Here is a 20,466-nt window from a genome sequence, read left to right as displayed (position 1 = left end):
TTGGTGTTCAACCCGCCGGTGAATGGCTGTTGGCCATCGCGGCGGGAAATATTGATAGGCGTCATGCTCCGTGTTAGGGAAAATCAATATAAGCGTGAAGGAAAAGATAAAGGATTGATGGAAACAGAGAGAGAGAGAAGCGGGATTGAAATGAAATGATTTTATATAGGAATTAGAGAAAGAGAGAGAGAGAGATCCAGCTGCTTTATACTAACACCCTGTGATCGATGACAGACGGACAGATGGATTAGAAATGATCAAGGAAAAACAGTGAATGTCCGAAATGTGTCAGAAACGTTACACACACACACACACACACACGCACACATTATGAGCAAGGATTAACCTCCGTCCCCACCTCGTCTCCGGTGACAGTGACTTTTTAATGAATCAAGAGAGTTTTTTTTTTTTTAAGCATCTGGTGTCATCGTTCACCCAAAATCCATTTCAAAATAAAATTTCCTATGCGGTCAAATCGATGGCAATCAGGAACGGCTCAAATGCGGCAAATGTTGCGCTTTCGGATTTCGACGCTTGACTGCATTTCGTCATCCCATTTGTCTGCCCTTGGACACTGATGTGTGTCTAATTTCATGTTTGCTGCATAACTCACGCGCAGGGTGCATTTAGCTTTTATGGCACCTCCTCACAGTCTGCTAAATAATAATTGGAGAGACACGTCTCCCGTCCAATTTGTTGAACACGCCTTCGGAAAGGCAGATGATGAATATTAGCCTGGATAAGTGTTGGGCTGTCACCATGAATGATCATTACTGCTGCAGTTTGGGTGGCTACATTTACTCAAGTTTATTCCTCATTATTTGCAAACAATGATTTCACCCCGAGGGAAAAAATAATCTCATACATTTAGACAGGAAATCAAAGAGTACAATAACATTTCAGAAAATAAAATCAATAAACCAGATGAATACGATAGTCTATTTCTATTGCAGCATTTGGGGTGGCAGGGGGACAGCAATTCCATCATGAACATTTCATTTCAAACTTCAGATTTTTCACAATGTGGCTGAAATGTGCCTATGAATTCATTCTATGGGGGTTTCGTGGACTCAATTACAAGCAAACCTGTGTTTAAAAATATATATAGATTATAATTGCATTTTTAACCACAATGTTTAGAAAGGCACCTCTCTGCAAGTAGAAGACAAAGCCTCTCTCTCAACAGAACTTGGTTTCTGAGTGGCAGACATCAGGGAGTTCGGGTCCTCCAGGGTGAATACCTAAATGAGCGCAGCTCACCGTGCGATGCCGACTTCCAACCAGCTCTCACGGGAGCCCTTCCCCAAACGCTCGCACTCTCACTGATGAGTCAAATGTCTTAATTTGGTGTTATCTCCTTTAAATTTAGTTCAGTGAAATGTAAAAAAAATGGTTTGGGTAAATTCTACCATCCATAATTCTCTTAACTTTACATTTGGGTTTCATCCTTATTCTTTGCTTGATTCGAGAAGGTGTGTGATGCTTTATATTCATTATTTACAATCCGAGTCAGTATTTATCACGGCAAACTGATAAAATAAATAAACAAATAAATCAGAAGAAGAAGCCTGTAATTTCTTTTCACTGATGTACATTTCAACACTTTCCTGAACATTAACGATGCGGAATGACATGATGGATTCATGCAAAACTATGCATATTCACATCATAACACCTTTTAACACATCATCATCGGCTCCCGATAGTTATAAATAACCTTAAAAAAAGAACTTATAAATAACCTTAAAAAAAAGAACTCAGCATTAAAAAAATAAAAGACTATGCTATATGTTTCCCGGTGAAGAACTTTGCACGCTTACATGCTTTCACCGGTGCAGAAAAGCTTTGTCCTGTCTTGATTTCTCACTGGAACCTTGAGTCACATCAGCAACATTCAACAGTGTTCAGCATTGAACAATAATGTTCCACTTTGTCTGTGCCCTTTTGTTTGTGTCAATTTGTGTGTGTTCCAATTCCCCGCATTGGTGATCAGTCTGGACTGGACGTGCCAAGTATTTCTCCCTTAAGATGAACTCGTCTTCAAAAGATGTCCGATAATACATGATCAGCATCAAGAGACATTTCTAACCAGGACAATGTGTACGATTTCCGCCATCGAATAAATGAAGCCTTCACGTGCATTTTGTGCCTTGACACACCCTATTTTCCCTTCACCGTGCACTTTTCCCCTTTCCCCCCGCCTCCTCTGAACATGCATGAGTCGTCGCCGCTATATTTCATTAACACCGAAATGAGGCCAAGCTTGATCAAGCCTGCTACTAGAGACCCTTAATTTTCCATTTGGCTTTTTTTTTTTTTTTTTTTTTTTTTTTAATAGCAGACATGAGGGTTCTTGCACTCTGAATCTTAATTGGAAAACTAAAACATGATGAACGCGTGCATTCATGGGCAATCCAATCACGAGACCCTTAGAAAGCAGATGGCTTTGAAAAGGAGGGCTTCTTTTTTTTCCACGAGAATTCTATGAGCTTCCTTTTGGAACTGCACCCGGTGCCTATTCATTTCTCTCACAGCACTTTTATTGCGCCGACTGCCCAAAACAAACAGCAATAAAACCAACGTAACCATGGATACACAAGGGCCACATCTTTCTTTTTTTTTTCCCCCCGGTTGCCAATACCATTGAAAGATGATTCCTTTGAATTCAAGTGGTAGGAGTTTTGCACTGTACCGTGTTTCTTCAAACTTCTGTCCAACATTGGTCTTCGCTCACTAGTTTACGTAATTACAAGACAGACGGGAGTCACATTTTAACCCGTCACCCTGATCGACTGAACGTCTAATCTCTTCGCCGAGCTAATGAACACAACAGCTAATATGAAGCACGGCGAGGATGCTTTCACATGCACAAAATAACACGACGCAGCTATGCATGATCCATGTTTATCGCGTCTGTGTGCTCGAGCCCCAAGTCATCACTTGACAGTCACGTATTTCTCTTGTATTGTTTTTCAACGCGGCTGTTGTTTCCTTTGCTTCTAGTAATTGCCACGCCGCCAGGTCTGTATAGAATAGATTACGTAAAACGAAGGAAGGAAGAGAAAGAAATAAGCAGACAGTGGCAGCAGTGAAAATAATATTGAAAATAAATAGTTCGGCAAAGCGGGCAGGCGATGGATACATTCACATTCATGCAGCAAAAACGAACGGAGATCCTCATAGGTCCTCATTGCCCCTGAGAAGAAACCCAAAGGTGGCTGTAATAGATTCTCCTCACACCTTCCACGAGGTGACCTGCCCAGAGGAGGAAGAGCCTCCTCTTCACTAATGACAGGTATGAACGGAGAAGCGGACCAGAGCGGCTGAAATTGCCAGTGAGCAACAATAGCCTGGCTCGAATATTACTCAAACTGACTGCGATCAAAGTTCAGTGTGAAGAAAATGAAGTTAAGGGAAATAAACAGTGTCCTGCGATTGGCTGGCAACCGTCGTGTGTATATATATATATATATATATATATATATATATATATATAGAGAGAGAGAGAGAGAGAGAGAGAGAGAGAGAGAGAGAGAGAGAGATGATGAAGGGAATACAGTGCAGCGCACTAAGAAAGAATGCTAAGAATAAGGTTCAATACTAAATAAATGAAGCCAATGTCCCATTTATAGCCCCTCCTACTGCTTCGCTTTGAATTTTTAAGTTGTTGTGGCCATTGAGCGCCTGCAATTTTTTCCACTCCTTTTCTTTGTTCGTGTTTTCTCATGTGATTTTGCGTGAATAAAAAGTGAAGACACACACACACACACACACACACAAAATATATAACAGGCAACTTTTACAGTCCTAGCAGAGGTTCCGGTGGGAATTGATTCCTTTTTTCTCGTCATACTTGATAATGTCCCAAAGAGCAAAAGGGGTTATTAAGTGAGTTGTAATCCACAGGCTACAAAGACTTGAAGTCTATTTATTTCCCCTCTTCTGTTTGTGACATTGCCTGGAGACTCGGAACAGCAAGAGATTTCATTATCCTCTTGCATTGTCAGAGCAGCTAGCAACAGAGTCACCAGGCAACAAGGGCTATACAGTACCAGACTGATTTAAAAGTGTTTGCTTCCGACTTTCAGGAACCACTTCTGTACACAACTGCACACTCCCCTCAAATCCCCTCTTTCTTTAGTCTTTTAAATCAGCCCTAATCCGTTTGGGTCCGACCGAAGTCCTCCAAACAAACATAATGGACAATAATCAGCTCTGCGGCGACGAGTGTATTGGCTTAGTTGGTCATGCTCAGATGAACAAACAAAGTCACGGTGTTTTCTTAATAAAAGAGGTAGTTATTAATCTGATGATCTCCTGTCTCTTTTCGGCGCACGCGCACACAATTGCACACGCGGAGCCAAACGAGACTGATTTAACAAGATTTGAAAATCCATCATCTCCTGCTCAAACATCTGTTGCGTGTTGCAGCCAGCTCTTACCCAAACCCGGATCTCAATGTGATTTTGATGTTATAACAGCCCTAATTCAATTCATTCTTCATGTTGTCGGATGTATTTTTTATTTATTTATTTATTTATTTTTTGATTAGGTTGGTGTGTACTCTTCCATCCGGCATTGTGAAATCATATAGAGTATCGACTATTCTTGTGAAAATAACATCCGCAGCTTGATTTGTAGCATATGATTTGAAGCCGCAGTTTTGAAAACTCACCACAACAAAGCACTTCTGAATACAATTGATCAAACTCCTTTTTTTTGGGGGGGGGAGGTTTGCGCAGGATATGGATATAACTCTTCAGCGTATAGGATTAACAGTTTCGCTGAATTGTATCCATGATTATAGATATTGTGTCTCGTTGTATTTTCACAAATTGAAGACAGAACTGCGACACGGCATTGCAACCTTGATGATGCTTGATGTAAAAGCGCTGCCTCTACGTTTACTCTCTGTACTTACAAAGTAAGATAGTTTATGTTATGTGATAGTACACACCACCACCAGCAACCATGTAGTGTATACATGGGTTGTTCTTGTGTACAAATACAACAAAGCAATTAAGCACTGCGTTTATTTGTCACCCTTGAGAGGCCGGAACAAACCTCTGCTCGGTTGGGGGGACATTGTCTTCGATGGGCTTTATTCTTATGAGATCTGGCAGAGGACAAGACGACAGAGGAAAAGAAATTCTGATCAGTCATTCTGCTGATGAGCCCCTGAAAATAGACGCTTGGATGATTACAGTTCTTCGAGAGCATTTGGGTGAAACTCACGGCATTAAGATGAAAGACTGAAAAAGCCTTCAATCGATTTGTTTAATCTCAAATCGCTTTCGCGGTGTATAAAGACAAAGAGATAGAAATGGGCACACTGGGAATAGCTTCCTCGTTTATCTTCCCAAGACACCGACGTGAGCATTCCCCACCACTGACAACGAACGCCACGTCCCTCCTCTCTTTCATCCATGAATCTGTTTCAACTGCTGACCGGAACCAGTCATGGGTTCTCATGTTCAGTTCTTTTAAGAATAAGCCATCACAAGTCTCCGTGTGTCTCTCTGCCTCTTTCATTCCTTATCACGACTGAACCACCTGCCTTCCCCCACGTGCCCAAACTGTCATGGACTCTGCTCCACTGAAAGTTCCTTTTTCCCCTCTGCCACACCTCCCTCCTCCTTCTAGCTGCTCCCCACATCGAGCTGCGGCTCCTCGTAACCTATAGCAATGCGTCAGTCGGCCAGGTGTTTCCCGCAATTGCGCTTGCCGCTCAACTATTGTGCAGCAATTTCACTTACTGTTTAAACATTTCTGGCTGTGTCAAGTTAGATGTTGGCATATTTGCCACACTAGATATGATTTTAAATGAAGCCAAATGAAGCCAAAGCTACTGTGTGCTTTACAAGATATTGCCCGTTTGTTATTGTGAAAATCAAACACAATAACACACCAGGAGAATCTACACCCAACCTCTAAATCTGCGGAGACGCACGATTCAGTCTGAAAAATATGCAAGGAAAACACTTGAGTGCCTCCACAGCTAAAGCTCAAGTAGCCCACCACTCCTTCACTCCCAAACATCGAACCCAGCCATCCATTCCTTGCACACCGCATCCCCTCAACGACCCCCACGCCCCCACACACACACACAAACACACTTATCTGTCATGCTTGGGATAAGGTGTTGCTGGGCAGAATGACTGACTGCCTGCAAGGCTCTACTTGAGCCTGTTTGGTTTACTGTGCAGCCACCGAAGTGTAATTCAGGGTGACGCATCGTGCATGGGAAGAGGCTGCAACGTTACATCGCACTGTTGGTGTGTTTTACCAAGCGCAGCAATGTTAAAGATGCGTTAGTAATACACAAACTATGAACCCACGTCAAACTTGAATGGCTGAATTAAAGGCGTCGTACCTGCAGCCGCATTATTAAGCTGTTTACCACAGTGGGTCATTACGCTGACAGTAAAACAGAGTAGTACTGATGATGTGGTGCAAATTGCGATCCACTTTTGTTTTTGCACCGCTACCAAGGGCTCTGGGTAGTCTTTTGATCGCACAGTAAACTTTAATAGTGTTATTAAACAGAGCAAAGTATTTACTGGATGTAATATTGGATCCATTTGAATTGGCAAAGTAGGCAATGTATGTTTATTGGATCATTGGCTTACCAGCTGGATACGTGTTTCCGTATTAAACCGGATCTCTGTAATTGCCGTGCTGGCAACATTTCGAGTGAACAAATCGACAAGCATTGCAAACAATCGAATGAATAATTCATCATTTTGGTCAAATGCAAACAAACTGGTTTGGTAGGATCTATGAGCTGCACTGCAGACAAGTTCATCTAATTGAATCAAAGAAACTTCCAACACACGGAACAAGTATTGAAGTGGATCGTTTAAAAGGGCAGGGATAGAGCGATTTCATCAACTAAAAAGGACACGGTTAGTTCCAATGCCACAGATAAGACACAATGCCTGAGCGACGGTTCACTCACTGACACCCAATAATCAATACACTTTGAGTTGAAAAGCATCAGATGAGGTTTCGGGACATGCCACGGAGGGCCTGCGCCGCCGATACAGTAGTCAAAACATTTCATCGGGAATAAGACAAAAAAAGAATCGTGCACTAGTATGGCCGTGCCAGGCGGTGCTATATATTGACGAGGCTGATCGATGTTACTCAGCATCTTGCATAAAGTCACTGTACCCATGAAGATTTTGTATTGGGATGCGAAGGAGGTGGACGTCAAATTGCAACCAGAAATAATAATAGTTGTTCAGCCTTGGAAGAATCATTGGACTTTTCATCCATTTTTCCTGTGATTATTTTTAAAAGTATTCATTGCTTTTTCTATTTAAAAAAAATGATGAAAGAAGAACCTGCATATTATGTTGCTGCTGCCACCCGGGGCTGAGTTCACAAGTATTCAATTGACTTGGCCCGCGCTTTCATGCGCAGGAAAATTTCAACACAATGGATCCAATGTTGCTGTTTCGTCAAGAAACTGACAATACATGCAAGAATGGTTTAAGGACAGACACTGTAACGGCTTATAAGATACTCCATGCCCAACATGGCCGTTGTGGCGTATATCAGCTTCATGTTTTCTTCTGCAGTTCGACCTTGATGCAGAAAAAGCACTGCTGCATGTGTGAATGACTGAACGTGCGCAGCACGCGTGCACGTACGCGCTGACAATGCTCGCCCGACTTGACTGTTGTGTTGTTCCAGGCTTCGCGGATATACACGCTCAGCATTTAGGAGACTTAAAGACAAGAGAAGGGGTAAGTTACCTATCATTTGATGCCGCCCGTCTTGCATAATCCCACGCTTTCCGATGGGAGGAAAATGCTGACGAAGCCACGGGGCAGAACAATAGCAAGACAGCAAGAGAAGGAAAAACGATCGTCGGGACTGCCCTTTCGGTTGGATGAATGCAAAATCCTGACTAGGCAAGCAAACTCCTCCTCACCAAGTTTGTGTTTTCAAGGCTCATTTGACTGGATCAGCATTCTAATGAAAGACCGCGATGCCCTCAAGCTCCGTTTGAGTCCCATTTGTCTCTTTTGTTCATATGCAACTTGCACCTGCAGAAAAAGCCCATAACACGAGCGCATCGTGCCAGCAGGGAAAGTTTCCTTCCATCAAATTAGACGTGACAGCAACAGGAAACCAAGTATATGACAAGGTAAGCGAGGTGTCACATTTATGAGATTTTTTCCCTCCCCCCCCTCTCATGCTTCACACTTTTTCTCGCTACCTTTCATCCTATGGGTCCCGTCTGAGCACCATAATCCTTTGGATCAGGTATTGAATCATCAAAAGCAGAATATGGACTCCAGGCTAGCCCAGTCATCCCACCGCGAAACCTGGAGAACATTTACGTCCAACAACTTCAAAAGTTTTGCTCATCTGGAACTTTTGAAACAACTTGAGGCTATTTCATACCGCTTTGTGCGTGTGCGTATGTGTGCTTCTCCGCTTATGTGTGAAAGCATTTTCATTTCCAAATGGAAACGCCGCTGACCAGCTGCTACCTTATCCTTGTCAAGGCTATTTACACAGCGAACAGCAGTAAATGTTGGTAAATTTGTTCTGCTATACACAACCAATCAACAACAGAAAGCCAAAATTGTCCTTCAATATTTGTCACTTCATTTATTTTCCGCAATCGGCATACTTTTGATTTCAGGATTACTGGTACCTGTGACACAACATACGCTGTCAAATCAATCGTGCGTAAACATTCCAAAGGCAAAGGTTGTTCCATTGAGACAAATGAGGAAAAAAAAAAAAGGCTCAAAAAATAGGGGCCAAAGTCCAGTCCGTGCTAACAATAGCAATAACTGGGGTGCAAAATAGTCAACTAATCAGGGGTGGAATCTGAAGCTACGCAACCGAATCTGACCATCGCTGCATTACCTACATCCTTAAATGATATGACTGAACAAACTTGAGCCCGTCTATTCAGAAAGTTTGGCCAACGGCCCATGAAATTGCGCCTTTCGCACGCAGCAGCCTGTGAACCACTTGGCAAGCGCCGGCGAGATGGCGAGATGAGGCAGGGTTCCGATAAACGAAGCTGGCATTTGTTTGAACGCTTGCCCGTTTGCCTCTGGGAACCATCTCCAGACGCTCCACAAAACGGACACAACCAGTTCCCCACCTGTTCCTTCCAGCGAATTCATGTCATTTACAAAAGAACGCCAATCAAAGTGACTGCCATCGTCACAAGCGGCGGACAGCCTTTTCATTCTTTTTCTTTGCCCATTTTATCACCAAAACACACATATTTGCTTTTCTTCTCATTTCATCTCTCTGTTGTTGGGGGGAATACAAATCAGAGGTGCATCCCTCATGGAATCCTTCTACGGTCGTGTCGTCTTCGTGTGTAAATATAAAGCTGTCATGCGCAAACTCACAGCTCGCATGGGGAATGTGCAAAACCACACATATGCCTTTGCTCATCCCGATTCCATTTTCCTGCCAAACCAAAAACACATCTTACCTAAAAGTCTTAAACCAAGACCGTAAAGAAGGAACAGGAAATTCTATTTCCACCACTTGTTAATTCCCTTGTTCAAGCCATCCTGGTAAGCGATAGTTTTACACCGACATACTGGACTCAAAATTTACAATATTGCAGAAAAGAAATCAAATACGGTGCAAAATTCTGACAGTGTGAAGTGAATGGCATCGAGCCTCAACAATAACCACAATAAGACAACCATTGTTGAACTAATTCTTCTCTGCGCATTGTTAATGACATATCGGAGGGGAGCAAACAGCCTATTCATAATGATCTCCCCTGAGCCCCTGTGTGCTTATCCTGTAGTGCGCTAATGGGGTTACGCCCCTTGTGGATTTCTTTACAGACAAAACCAAATATGCATCATCTTGGTAAACAGTGAAGATTTACATATTCAGCATGACAAACATGACCTAAAATAGTATCATCAAAGAATTGGAATCCACGTGGTAATAACCTTGAAGATCACAAAGTTTCAAAAGATATCAAGCTAGAAAGTGTGTCAAGCACATATTGTAGCCATGATGCTTATTTATTTATAAGAAAGTAAACCGGCATCTTTCAAGCAGCCAATGTGAATTTTAATTTTCCATCGTCGAACTTTAAATCATTTTCTTGATACTTTGTACTAAGGCTAAGAATTTGAAGAATTGTGGCAGAGGACTTACGTTGCTTGTTGGTACTCTGGGGAGGTGGCAATAATCGCGTGTAACAACAATATGCTGCTTCAGTCAGCCCTCCGCACTCGATTCTTAAGTCGTCTGTGATGTTGAGTTGGGGTTTGTGTCTTTCAGTCGAGGATTTGTGCAGCTGCAAACACGAGGAAAGAAATGAATAAGTCAGACAAGCAAAAGATCTGTGTTTCCCTGGATCATGCATTCTCTATTCTCTCACGAGTCACCTCCTCTCCCGAAGCTTCTCAAATGTCATGACTGTAGTCTGATATCGATGATGGGCGCCATTTCACCGCTTTTGTGCTCTCCTCAACCCACACAAGATTCCTTTGTTTCTGTGTTTTTGGTGGTCTCCATGTCATTCTCTCCACCAACATTCCTGGGCGTCAACAGTCAACACAAACAGTTCATGACGATACAAAGCACCAATTTGAACACCAAGGTCATTCAAGCGAGTTTATCATAATTTGACAGTGATGCAAAGCCAAGAAGCAGATGTCAGTGGCTAATTCCAACGGTGTGTGCGAGCTGCTGATTGCGTGGCAAAAGGTGGCTGCTGCTAATCAATGGAGTTAGCGCAGAAATCCTCTGCTACCAGATTCAAGCACTCGGCACCTGCAGCTCACCACGCTCATTTTGGCTTGATTGTCATCAGAGCTCGTCTGTTTGCTTGTGTTGGAGAAACGCACCAATTAGAAGACTTGGGTGGCTGTTAAATCACACAGTATAGAGCAATTGCTCTTATTGTTGACAATAAGTGCGATCTAGTTCATGAAATCATTCAGACAGCTGAATGCCATCAGTCGCTCAGTAGTATTGCATTTTCAACATGAATGCAACAGCATAAAAAAAAAATTGTCTCCAGTAATGTATAGCAATCCAATGTTGGGGCTTGCGGCTATCATTCCATTGTCTTTGTTTTTGTCTCTTTTGAAGTAGAAGACGAGTCAGAATGACTCCATTAATGCAGAACCTTTTCCTGATGAATCAAAAGGAACACCTTACCCAAGGTAATGACGGCCCTTTCTCTCTTTTTGCCTCCGGTGTTTTGCTTTTACTGATTACGGGGGAGGAGGTCATGAAGGTTGGGTTGTACAGTATGTGGCAATCTCCGTTCTAGTTCCTGTTATTGACGAGATGTAATTTGTGGGACAATAGAGTACTTGCACATTTTTTCCGATCTGGTGATGATATTGCATAAAATATGATGAATGCAGATCTGAATGTTTGGCAGAACAAAATGAGCTCTGGGGGTTAGGGGGTGGTGGTGGGGGTTGTGGCAAAGCAGCTCATTTAGTTCTTTTTTTTTTTGTCTGGTAACATATTGTTCATAGCTCCCGTTAGATTGTGAATGCACCTCATTTCCTATCCTGTCTCTGATTGGTTGTTTTTCCTTGGGCGTGTTGGGTTCTTAAAAATCTATGATTAAAGGTAGAAGATGGGGCCGAAGACCACTCAATTTTTTTTACATTGGTCATTTCATTCATGCACTAAGTAATACTGATAGTTTTAACACATATGACATATGATTTGGTTTTGAAAATTGTAAACGCCACATTTGAGGTCAAATGTTGTGGGAACCGTAGCGAAGCACAAACCACTTTTGGTAAGCCGCCGTGACTAGAGCCCAAATTAGGTCAATGTGAAAATATGATCCAGCACGATATCGAGGCAATTTGTTTGCTTGGACCCAGTAAAAGTATATAACGGGCATAATAGGATAATAAGGAACAGCGATGCGACCTCCAACGGACTGGCACTTGCTTTTTATACACTGAAGGCGATTGCTGGTTGTGGTACAGTAAGTATAAAGTATAAATTAACAATGAATGTATTTTTGACGTGTTTGGATAGGTATGCCATTTTGTCAGTGGTTGAAGGCTATTGGTGCATATGCACTGCAGATGGCTTTGACTGGAAAGTGAAAAATAGACAGGAGAGGAGTGAGATGAAAAGGGGGTTCTTAGGGAAAGGAATGGGGGGGTGGGGGGTTCCCTTTCATATTCACCGCATGTTATGGAAAGTCATTACCCACAACAAGAGAATTTCTGCTCTATTTGCTCGACATATTTTTCCACCTGGTCTCTTGAGTGTGCCGCCCCCTGACTGGAGTCGAAAGACACAACCCATACAAACCAGTCCTCGTGTTTACCTTTGTTCCAAATCCCTCAAAATTAAAACAAAAAACAAAACATGAGCTCTGAACACAAGATGAACTTTTTTTCCCTCCAGTATTAGACAACATTATCATTATTATTGTTTATGCTGTATCATATTTTTATTTGGTCTGGATCTCAGCTCCCCGTGTGGGGTGTGTTCGTGTGTGTGTGCATGTACGTATTTGTTTCCAAGCACAAGGGCTTATTGCCTCATTCCAAAAACATTAGGTTAATTAAAGGCTACATTGTCCATATGTGTAAATATGTCACACTCAAAGTCTACCGGGATGGGCTTCAGCTCTCTGGCACCCCTAATGAGGACAAGCGGGACAAAAAAAAAAAAAGAATGAATGAATCCATGGACATATTGTAAAACTACAAAGACAAATTATAATTTTTACTTGTGCCAGCTTGAAAAAAATGAAGAAAATTGTCTTCAACATGCTTTGGGGCTAGGTCATTCATATATAAATATATATGTAGACGTAATGCTTGGTCATTAGCGTGCACCGTGTCCATCATTCATGTGAAAGACAATGGAGCTTTTTAAAGCACCCAGTGAGAGGCTGAAATTGCTTTGAGGGTGAACTCGGTGCAATCAAATCTGATTGCTCTCCAACAATTAACCAGCACTGGGAAAAAAAAAAAAAAAACATGCAAGATACAGCGATGGTTCCAAACAAAACACTTGACAAACTACTGTAATAACCAAGTCCTCCCACTGAAAGCCCAGCATGTGGGAACTGTTCTAAAATGGGTGGGAGAGTTCTCATCTTTCCTCCCATCTCGCTTTCCAGGCTCTTATTTTTGTGTTTTCCCCTCTGTGTTCTCCTAGCAGACCCAAAGAGTGGGAGGAAAGGGGAAGGCTTTCTGGCACAGAGCTCATGGTTCAGAAAAAACAAAACAAGGTCCATAATACATCATTAGTCTGCTCCCCAGGCTGTCGTTGATCACCTTTTTTTCATCAGAGCATCATCCTGTTGCGCAAACAACCGAGAACCACATGTTGACAAATTCAGAATGACTCTTCTACAAAGAGTTGGAATTTGATTGATGATAGATTGCATACACTTCCAGCAATGAGCAGATTTAAAAAACACACGTGCACAAGTGGACATACATACATTGAGAAAATAAAATCATATATATATATATATATATATATTCTGAATACATGGAAAAGTTTTCGCTACCATCAAACAAGCAAACTCCTCTCTCTAAAAGAGGCTATTGACTCAGAGAGTCAAAGCATCAAAATAATCTTCACTGTGAGTGGACCCATTCTTGATAGCAGATGGAAACCAATTCAGCCCTGATCCCCCGTATAAGTGATGATACTTTTGCCCGGCAGAGGTGGACAGGAATGAACGAAGCGATAAGGAAGCCCAGACCTCGTCGTCACTGCCCATCACAGAGAGGCACAGAGAGGTGTGACAGATCATGAAATTAACATTATGCTCCTTTCTGACACATATAGGCAGTGCGCAAACAGAACTGCCGCCCAGAGATAGCAGCCAAACCAATCACCATGCGAGATGTATGGAAGGGTGCCTTCACAGCAATTGTAGGGGACACTGGGAAGAGAGTTTTTGCAAAATGCCACGTTGCATTTCAGCATTATGCTGTGACAATGTAGTTGCTGGGTTCAGTAATATTTACAGTATATTGGAAGGGGAAAAAAAAAAGTGTCAATCTGGCCTTTAATCTTGAGACCCTCCCCCCCTCCAAGTCTGTCTCATAACACCAGGCCACAGGGACTCCTTTGGCCGTCTTGGCTCAGACGTTATACTGTACTGTTTATTGCACACTATTGTCACAACGATTTAACAGTGACCTGGTGAAAGCTTTTGAACACAGCGAGCGGTGATATGTTTAGGATAATAAGGCTTAGTTTCAGAAATTTCACCGTTGAAAGATGGAGAGCCATGGAACCACATACACCTATCATCTCGGGGGCCCTAATTCTCCCGCCCTCCATGCTCCGTGCATTCACAAACTAACACACGTCGCTCGATAAAATTCTCGGGTAGGGCTCACATAAGCCACGCAGCATCATGACTGATGTCTCCCTCGGCAACCCTCTGAATGACTGCGCCCATAACCATTAGAGAATATGGAATATAAGCAATAAACGAGAAACGTACGCTCCCGCTTCATCGGCAAGGGGGCTCTTCCTCGGAGCTGATGCCTGCTGTTGTATGACATGGGCACGAGGGACATCTTGATGCCGAGGAAACCCATAAAACAGCGCCAAATGTTGCCAGTCGATCCACTGCCGCACTCGCGCGTTGATGTAAAGGGCCATTAAAACTCTGCGACACCCGATACTGGATGCCCACGGGGAGGCTGCGGGTCTGTTCTCATCTCGGCTTTTACAATTAGGCTAATTTCTAGGGAGGACATTTATGTGCAGGGTTCAATTCTAATGAAGTCAGGAACACGCACGCAGGATCCCGACAAATGTAACTTTATATATGCATGGGTGGTCTGGGATGCTGCTGTGAGCTTAGTCCCTCAGATAAAAAGAGGGCAATTTAAATTACGCCAGATCGCTGTTTGCGGCTTTCATTACCATTTTTAGTGTCGCGACTGAGGAGAAAAAGATAATCAAGAATGACATTCGTATTTGCACTCCAAAAGGGACTGTAAAAATGTTGAGATCATGAACATGCCTTACTGCCTAACAAGGAGCTTCAGAGAACAGCTTGTTTGACAATCGGGTGCGTTAGTCATTTCCAAGCCCCAGAAATGCTGTTGAACCGCTGAAGTCAAATACAATTCACAATTTGACCAAAAATAGCGCAGTCTGCAATACACCTGTAGGATCATTCTCAGGTAAGATTAGACCACCACTTAGAACTTGCCCTCCTCACACACAGCTCTGCCTCACTGTCACTTCGACACGACCACACCCCCACCCCTTCTCATGTCAGGTCTCAAGCAAAGACTGTGACCGTAGCATCAGTGCATGTAAAGGCCAACTCAACAACACTATGGAGAAGTGAGCCCAATGTTTTTGCAAGCAAAAGCCCAGTTTTTGCTTTCAACCGACTAAATAAGCTACACGGGGCAAAGGTAAATGCATAAAAATTAAAGACTCGCTGTGGAGACTCTGCAGGAAATATTCACCGCATAGAGTCGATCCATGGATGAATCATCACAGAGGGTTTCGTTACATTTTCACTTTGACTAACAGTAGTGCACAAGTTTGCGAGAGACCAATCAAACTGCAGTGGAGGGGTGTGAAATTATAACTGCAAAAAAACCTCATACGACCTGGTTTCGAATAGAAAATGTTGGAATGTAATTTGGAAATTACAGACAACAAAGCCTTGTTAGTCTCTGAAGCATGTGTTAATCAACCTCAAGTCATTCGAGCCTCATTTCATGTTCTCTGAATGGTTGCCCGTGTGTTTCCCGGATGACAGTGTATTTGGCTCGTCTCTGCAGCCTCGATGTCCAAATAAATTGGTCAGCTGCTGCGGATGTCCGGCAGAGTTTGCTAACAAGTACATTTTTAAATATAATTTGCATCCAACAGCTCCATTAACAGCCGTGGTCGTTCACGTTTAGCATTTTAACAGCTCCTCCATTTCCTTCTCAGTGACCTCAGGGATGAGGATGTGAAACAATGAGATAGAATGTCACATGCACTTAAGCTAAATGAGTTAGGAGGGCACCCTGGGTGATCAAAGACATTCTAATTACTCTTGATCATTGAACATGTGGAGTAGAATGGCAAAAAACAATATAAGAAACTTTTACTACCCTCACCAATCGGAACCAAGTGCAGAATGAAAGACTATACAGTAATCACTTGGCACAGACAATTATTAAAAAAAATAATTAGAATATTAATTAAAATTTCTCATTAGTACACCCTGAGGTTTTAGGAAATTAGTCTAATGATAGGGCGAGTGGGGGTGGGGTGGGGGGGGTGGGGGTGTCTGGTCTTCATTCTTTCCCAGCAGGGGCGCAGTTTGCCCTGAGAGCAAGAGTTAAGGCCCGGGAAAAGTGACAGAGCATACTGTGAATATTAATGAGAAGAGGGAGGGAGTCAAAGAGAGTTGGGGGGTGGTGCATTGGATTAAGTAGTGGCATGTTTTAATTGGAGTGCTGCTGGGATATTTACATGCTTAATGTGTAACCCAGATTTGGAAAGCACTGCCTTGTGTGTCACTACATTCATATACATTTTGGGTCCGCTGAATCTTGAGACCCCTCCAGCAGTCCTCCCCCACAGAGTGACTGGACGCTTCCAGCTGTTGGGTAAAAAAAAAAAAAAATGTTACAGAGGAGTTGGTTTAATAAAAGAATCGAACATAAAATTAAAAAAAGAAGGCACAGGCAGCACTGGGAGTATTAAATAAAATAGTTTGCCTCCACAATGTGACCAGTAAAAATGCCTGATTAAAATGATTGTTTCACCTCAACTGTCGAGGGCTGCCACAGCCCCCCCCCCCCCACTGCATTGCACAAGAAACTGGACCAGGTGCTTGAGTTCACAAAGTTATTTATTAACCAAAATCAGCATTCAAATGTATTCTGTTGCCACAGCTGCCATCGTCTCACGCTCACCACACAGACACAAGTGCTAGTAAGCGCTCTCTGTCTTCCCTTGTCATTTATTTTTTTTATTTCTGTTTGCCCCAGACCTTCCCCTTCTATTATTTTGGCCCCATTTGCACAGATTGCTTGTCTCCAGACAAACAGAAGCACAAACTTCTTCAGTTGGAACAATGAAAGAGTTCATGAGATGCAATACATTTTAAAATGTTGCACTGGCAACCTGAGTCATGGGACATGCAGTCCTAGATTTGCCATATGCCATAGCTGATCATTTGTCGCTGGAGCTTTGAAATCCCACTTTTGATTTATAAATAACATCCCCGTCACACTTCCTCTGATGAAAGTGTTTGTCTACATGCAACAAGGTAGTCACCCACAAATTCTGGGGTGGCTGATTTGTATTCCTCCTTGTCAGACTGAAAACACTGCACAGGAATGAAAAGCTTTCTGCTAACCTACATACAATTCTGCACCGCACATGTCAGACATCAAAGCGAAGGCGGCTTCAATCCATGGATTTTACTTCAAATCATCCGGCATGCAAACATTTTCGAAACACCCCCCGCGCAGCCTCCCTCCACCCACCACTCGACTCCCTTTCGAAAAGAGATCATTGTGTTTAATAAATAGACCCACGCGGATAAACAGGTGCACCCAACGCAAATGCGAATGTATTAACTTTTGACGAACGCCCATTTGCATGAATAACGTGAGGTGTCAAAACAAGTGAGGAAACCTATTCTACACCCTCTATTGATACCCAAGCCTTATGTGACATCTTTGAAACACCTTTCATCCTTTTTGTCAGGGTGCACAATACTCCTTGTATTGAGGGATTCTTCGCAATAGGAGAAGCAGGAATGATACGTCCCAACATTCCATTGTATGCTTCTGTCAGTTTGTTTCCATATGTAGCTGGCAAACAGCAATGCGGGCCTCCATTTCTCCGAGACTCGGTTCCCGGAGTGTGGACATATTCGGACAATGGATGGTGATGCAACAATGAATAATGTCCTTGCCTCAGGGCAGCATGCTCTGCAATCTCCAACAGCGTATCCCCGACTGTTCAGCAGCCAGAATGAATGGAGCGCCGACCCACATTTCACCTCCTTCAAGCGTGTGGACTCAGAGTAGCTGACAGACAGACACTGATACCACCCAGGGTGACATATTTGATCATTTTGATGTTGTTGTACGTGCACAGCATTATGCATACAGTGAATGCAATATGCTCCGCTGATAATTTGTATGTAGCTTTGGTCCAATGGTTGTGACGTGGTTCACATAGCTGACTATTGTCTCGATGGATGGATGCATATGTAAATGTGGAAATATGCAGATAAAAAATATTCTGGTACTACAACTGCCCGTTGAGGTCGGTTTCTATCTCCATTTGATATTTTGGTGGATGTTCAGCTACAGCACATAAGAAAAACTCACCCGTTGACTCAAAAGACATTGGACAATAACTTGCTTTCTCCTATTACACATCTCACAGTGAGCGTAGTTTTCAATTGCAATGTGACCCCAACAGAGTAAAGTACAGGTCAAGTGAAGGATGTTAGCACCTCACATCCTCCAGCCCCTCACCCAGTCACTCAGGAACCACTTCCTCCAATTTGCAACTGTAGCTGTCTAGATGTTGACCTTGCCATGCTACATTGATTTTGCTACTTGGCGCACAGAACGTCCACTTTTATTAGGCATGTAAGCAAACTGGGGGGTTGGTTTGAGTTGACAGGTCTGACACCAGACACCAGGTACCTCCCCCTCTCCAACACTCTCAGGTCCTCTGACATATCTAATAGGCTTTGACAGGCTCTCAGATTGGCAAATGCTAATGACGGCGTATGCCTGCGAGATCTCACGGACTCAAGCTGATGATATCAAAGGGTTTGGAGATTGGGTGGAATTTGAAAGGGTGACTTGATACCCAAGGCTTATGATCGGTATTAGTCTGGAGCTAAACAAAGGGAAAGAGCAGTGTGTGCAACAGTGCATTTCTGTTTTTCATACTCAGGAAAATTTTGCACTGAAGTCCATCCATCCATTTTTCGAACCTTGAACTTCTAATGATGGTCTACAGATGAATTCACACTGTATTTTTCACAGACCCATGCATTTCTCTGGGTATTGATTCTCTGTTAAAGACAAGAAATCAAATACAAACATCTGTCCCATTTGTACGGTCTGACGAAATCTCTGATGTGGCCTGTTAGTAAGATCATAAGGCACAAACCGGGTGGCCGTAACAACAAAAATCCTCATTCATGCAACCTTGAAAATGCCGCGAGAATAAGAATGGGGAATTGCGAACCTGTAGGGAACTTCAGATAACGCAACCCATGAAATAAATGAATTTAAATTAACAAATGTTATTTTGGGCTGAGAGTGGCCTCTCTGACATTGCAATCAGTGTTCCATTGGTTGAGGGTAGGGAGGGTGGCTTGGGTGCTGCTGTGAAGCAGATTAAGCCTCTCATTACCACGGTTACTACTTTTTTTTTTTTTACCAGCCTCCATCTCAACCTTGTAGCTCGCCACTTTGCAAGTCCTCTGCAAGGAGGTGAGCTACGATTGAGATCGACTCTCTGTAAATGGGCCAGACAAACACTTGTCAAGGTTGGCAAAAAAGTGACTTTTTCATTTGGACGTTTTTTTTTTTTTTTAAACAATACATCCAGCAAGAGTGAGGCATCATAATGTTTAATTTAACAATAATGTAAATCTTTCCGAAGCGTCTTTCTTGCCTATGCCCATTTGTCATCATTCAACAAAATCTGAATGTTTGTCACGAAGAATGTCGATCAGCTTGAGATGAAGAAAATCCACGTTTTAGCTAGTTATAATTTTTTTTTAAAAGAGTACAGCTGAATAGTAAAGCTCTCACCATTTGTCGTAGCTCTCCAGTCAAACTGATGCGATTGGCCTTTTTGCTAAAACACACGGTGACAAGCTCTTGACCCCAGTCACCCTCCGACGGTCAAGATGAAGTCTGATTTCAATATGAATGTGAGCTTTGCATTTGATCAAGCACGGAGGGTACCCAGAAATTGGTCACACACTGGTGGTCCAGCTCAGCTTCGCAACCGTTTTGATGGTGATGTCCCTCCCACCTTTCAAATTGTCGTGGCACTCACTCACACGAAACAAAAAAAAACTGTTTTGACCAGATTCTTGTCAGAATACATTGAAAATCCACTATGGGGACATTGTTTTGTCCTACCTCTTGCCTTGTGTGAACAACTAAATACAAACATACCCAAACAATGTAAAACAAAAAAGCTTACTGCGTGGACAACGGACAGCTTTTTGGCGACGTGACAGAGTTCACACAGAGGTGGAGTTGCACTCCCCTGGCACGATATCACCCTGCTGAGGTTAGCAGGTTGGTACATGACGTTCGTATCCTAGCCAAGTGTTGCTATATCTGTCTGGGCACCTGCAAGGAGTGACAAACAAGCACACTGTCAGTCCTCCAACGCTTTAGAGCACCTGCACTCTTCAAAAGTGACAGCCGCTTGGCATGCTACAGTTGGCTTTTGAACACGGGGTGTCAATATGCCCTC

At 42.9% G+C, this 20,466-nt stretch overlaps 1 long non-coding RNA gene across 4 annotated transcripts in view; it reads right to left on the bottom strand.

The window, feature by feature from the left end:
- Window positions 1-20,466, bottom strand: part of LOC109507945 (uncharacterized) — a 36,524-nt gene that overhangs the window by 8,914 nt on the left and 7,144 nt on the right. For 2 of the 4 annotated variants that reach the window (XR_002166564.1, XR_002166567.1), the window contains exons 3-5: window positions 16,523-16,591; window positions 10,398-10,549; window positions 10,165-10,306 (exon numbers count right to left, since the gene is read on the bottom strand). This is a non-coding gene — a long non-coding RNA (uncharacterized LOC109507945). Of the gene's footprint in view, window positions 1-10,164; window positions 10,307-10,397; window positions 10,550-16,522; window positions 16,592-20,187; window positions 20,347-20,466 lie in introns of those variants that run through there. The other 2 variants (XR_002166566.1, XR_002166565.1) reach the window with 2 other exon arrangements.

The sequence above is a fragment of the Hippocampus comes genome, unplaced genomic scaffold (genome assembly GCF_001891065.2).
Source record: "Hippocampus comes isolate QL1 unplaced genomic scaffold, H_comes_QL1_v1.1 scaffold1985, whole genome shotgun sequence".
Taxonomy (NCBI): domain Eukaryota; kingdom Metazoa; phylum Chordata; class Actinopteri; order Syngnathiformes; family Syngnathidae; genus Hippocampus; species Hippocampus comes.
This window is presented reverse-complemented; position numbering and strand designations above follow the sequence as displayed.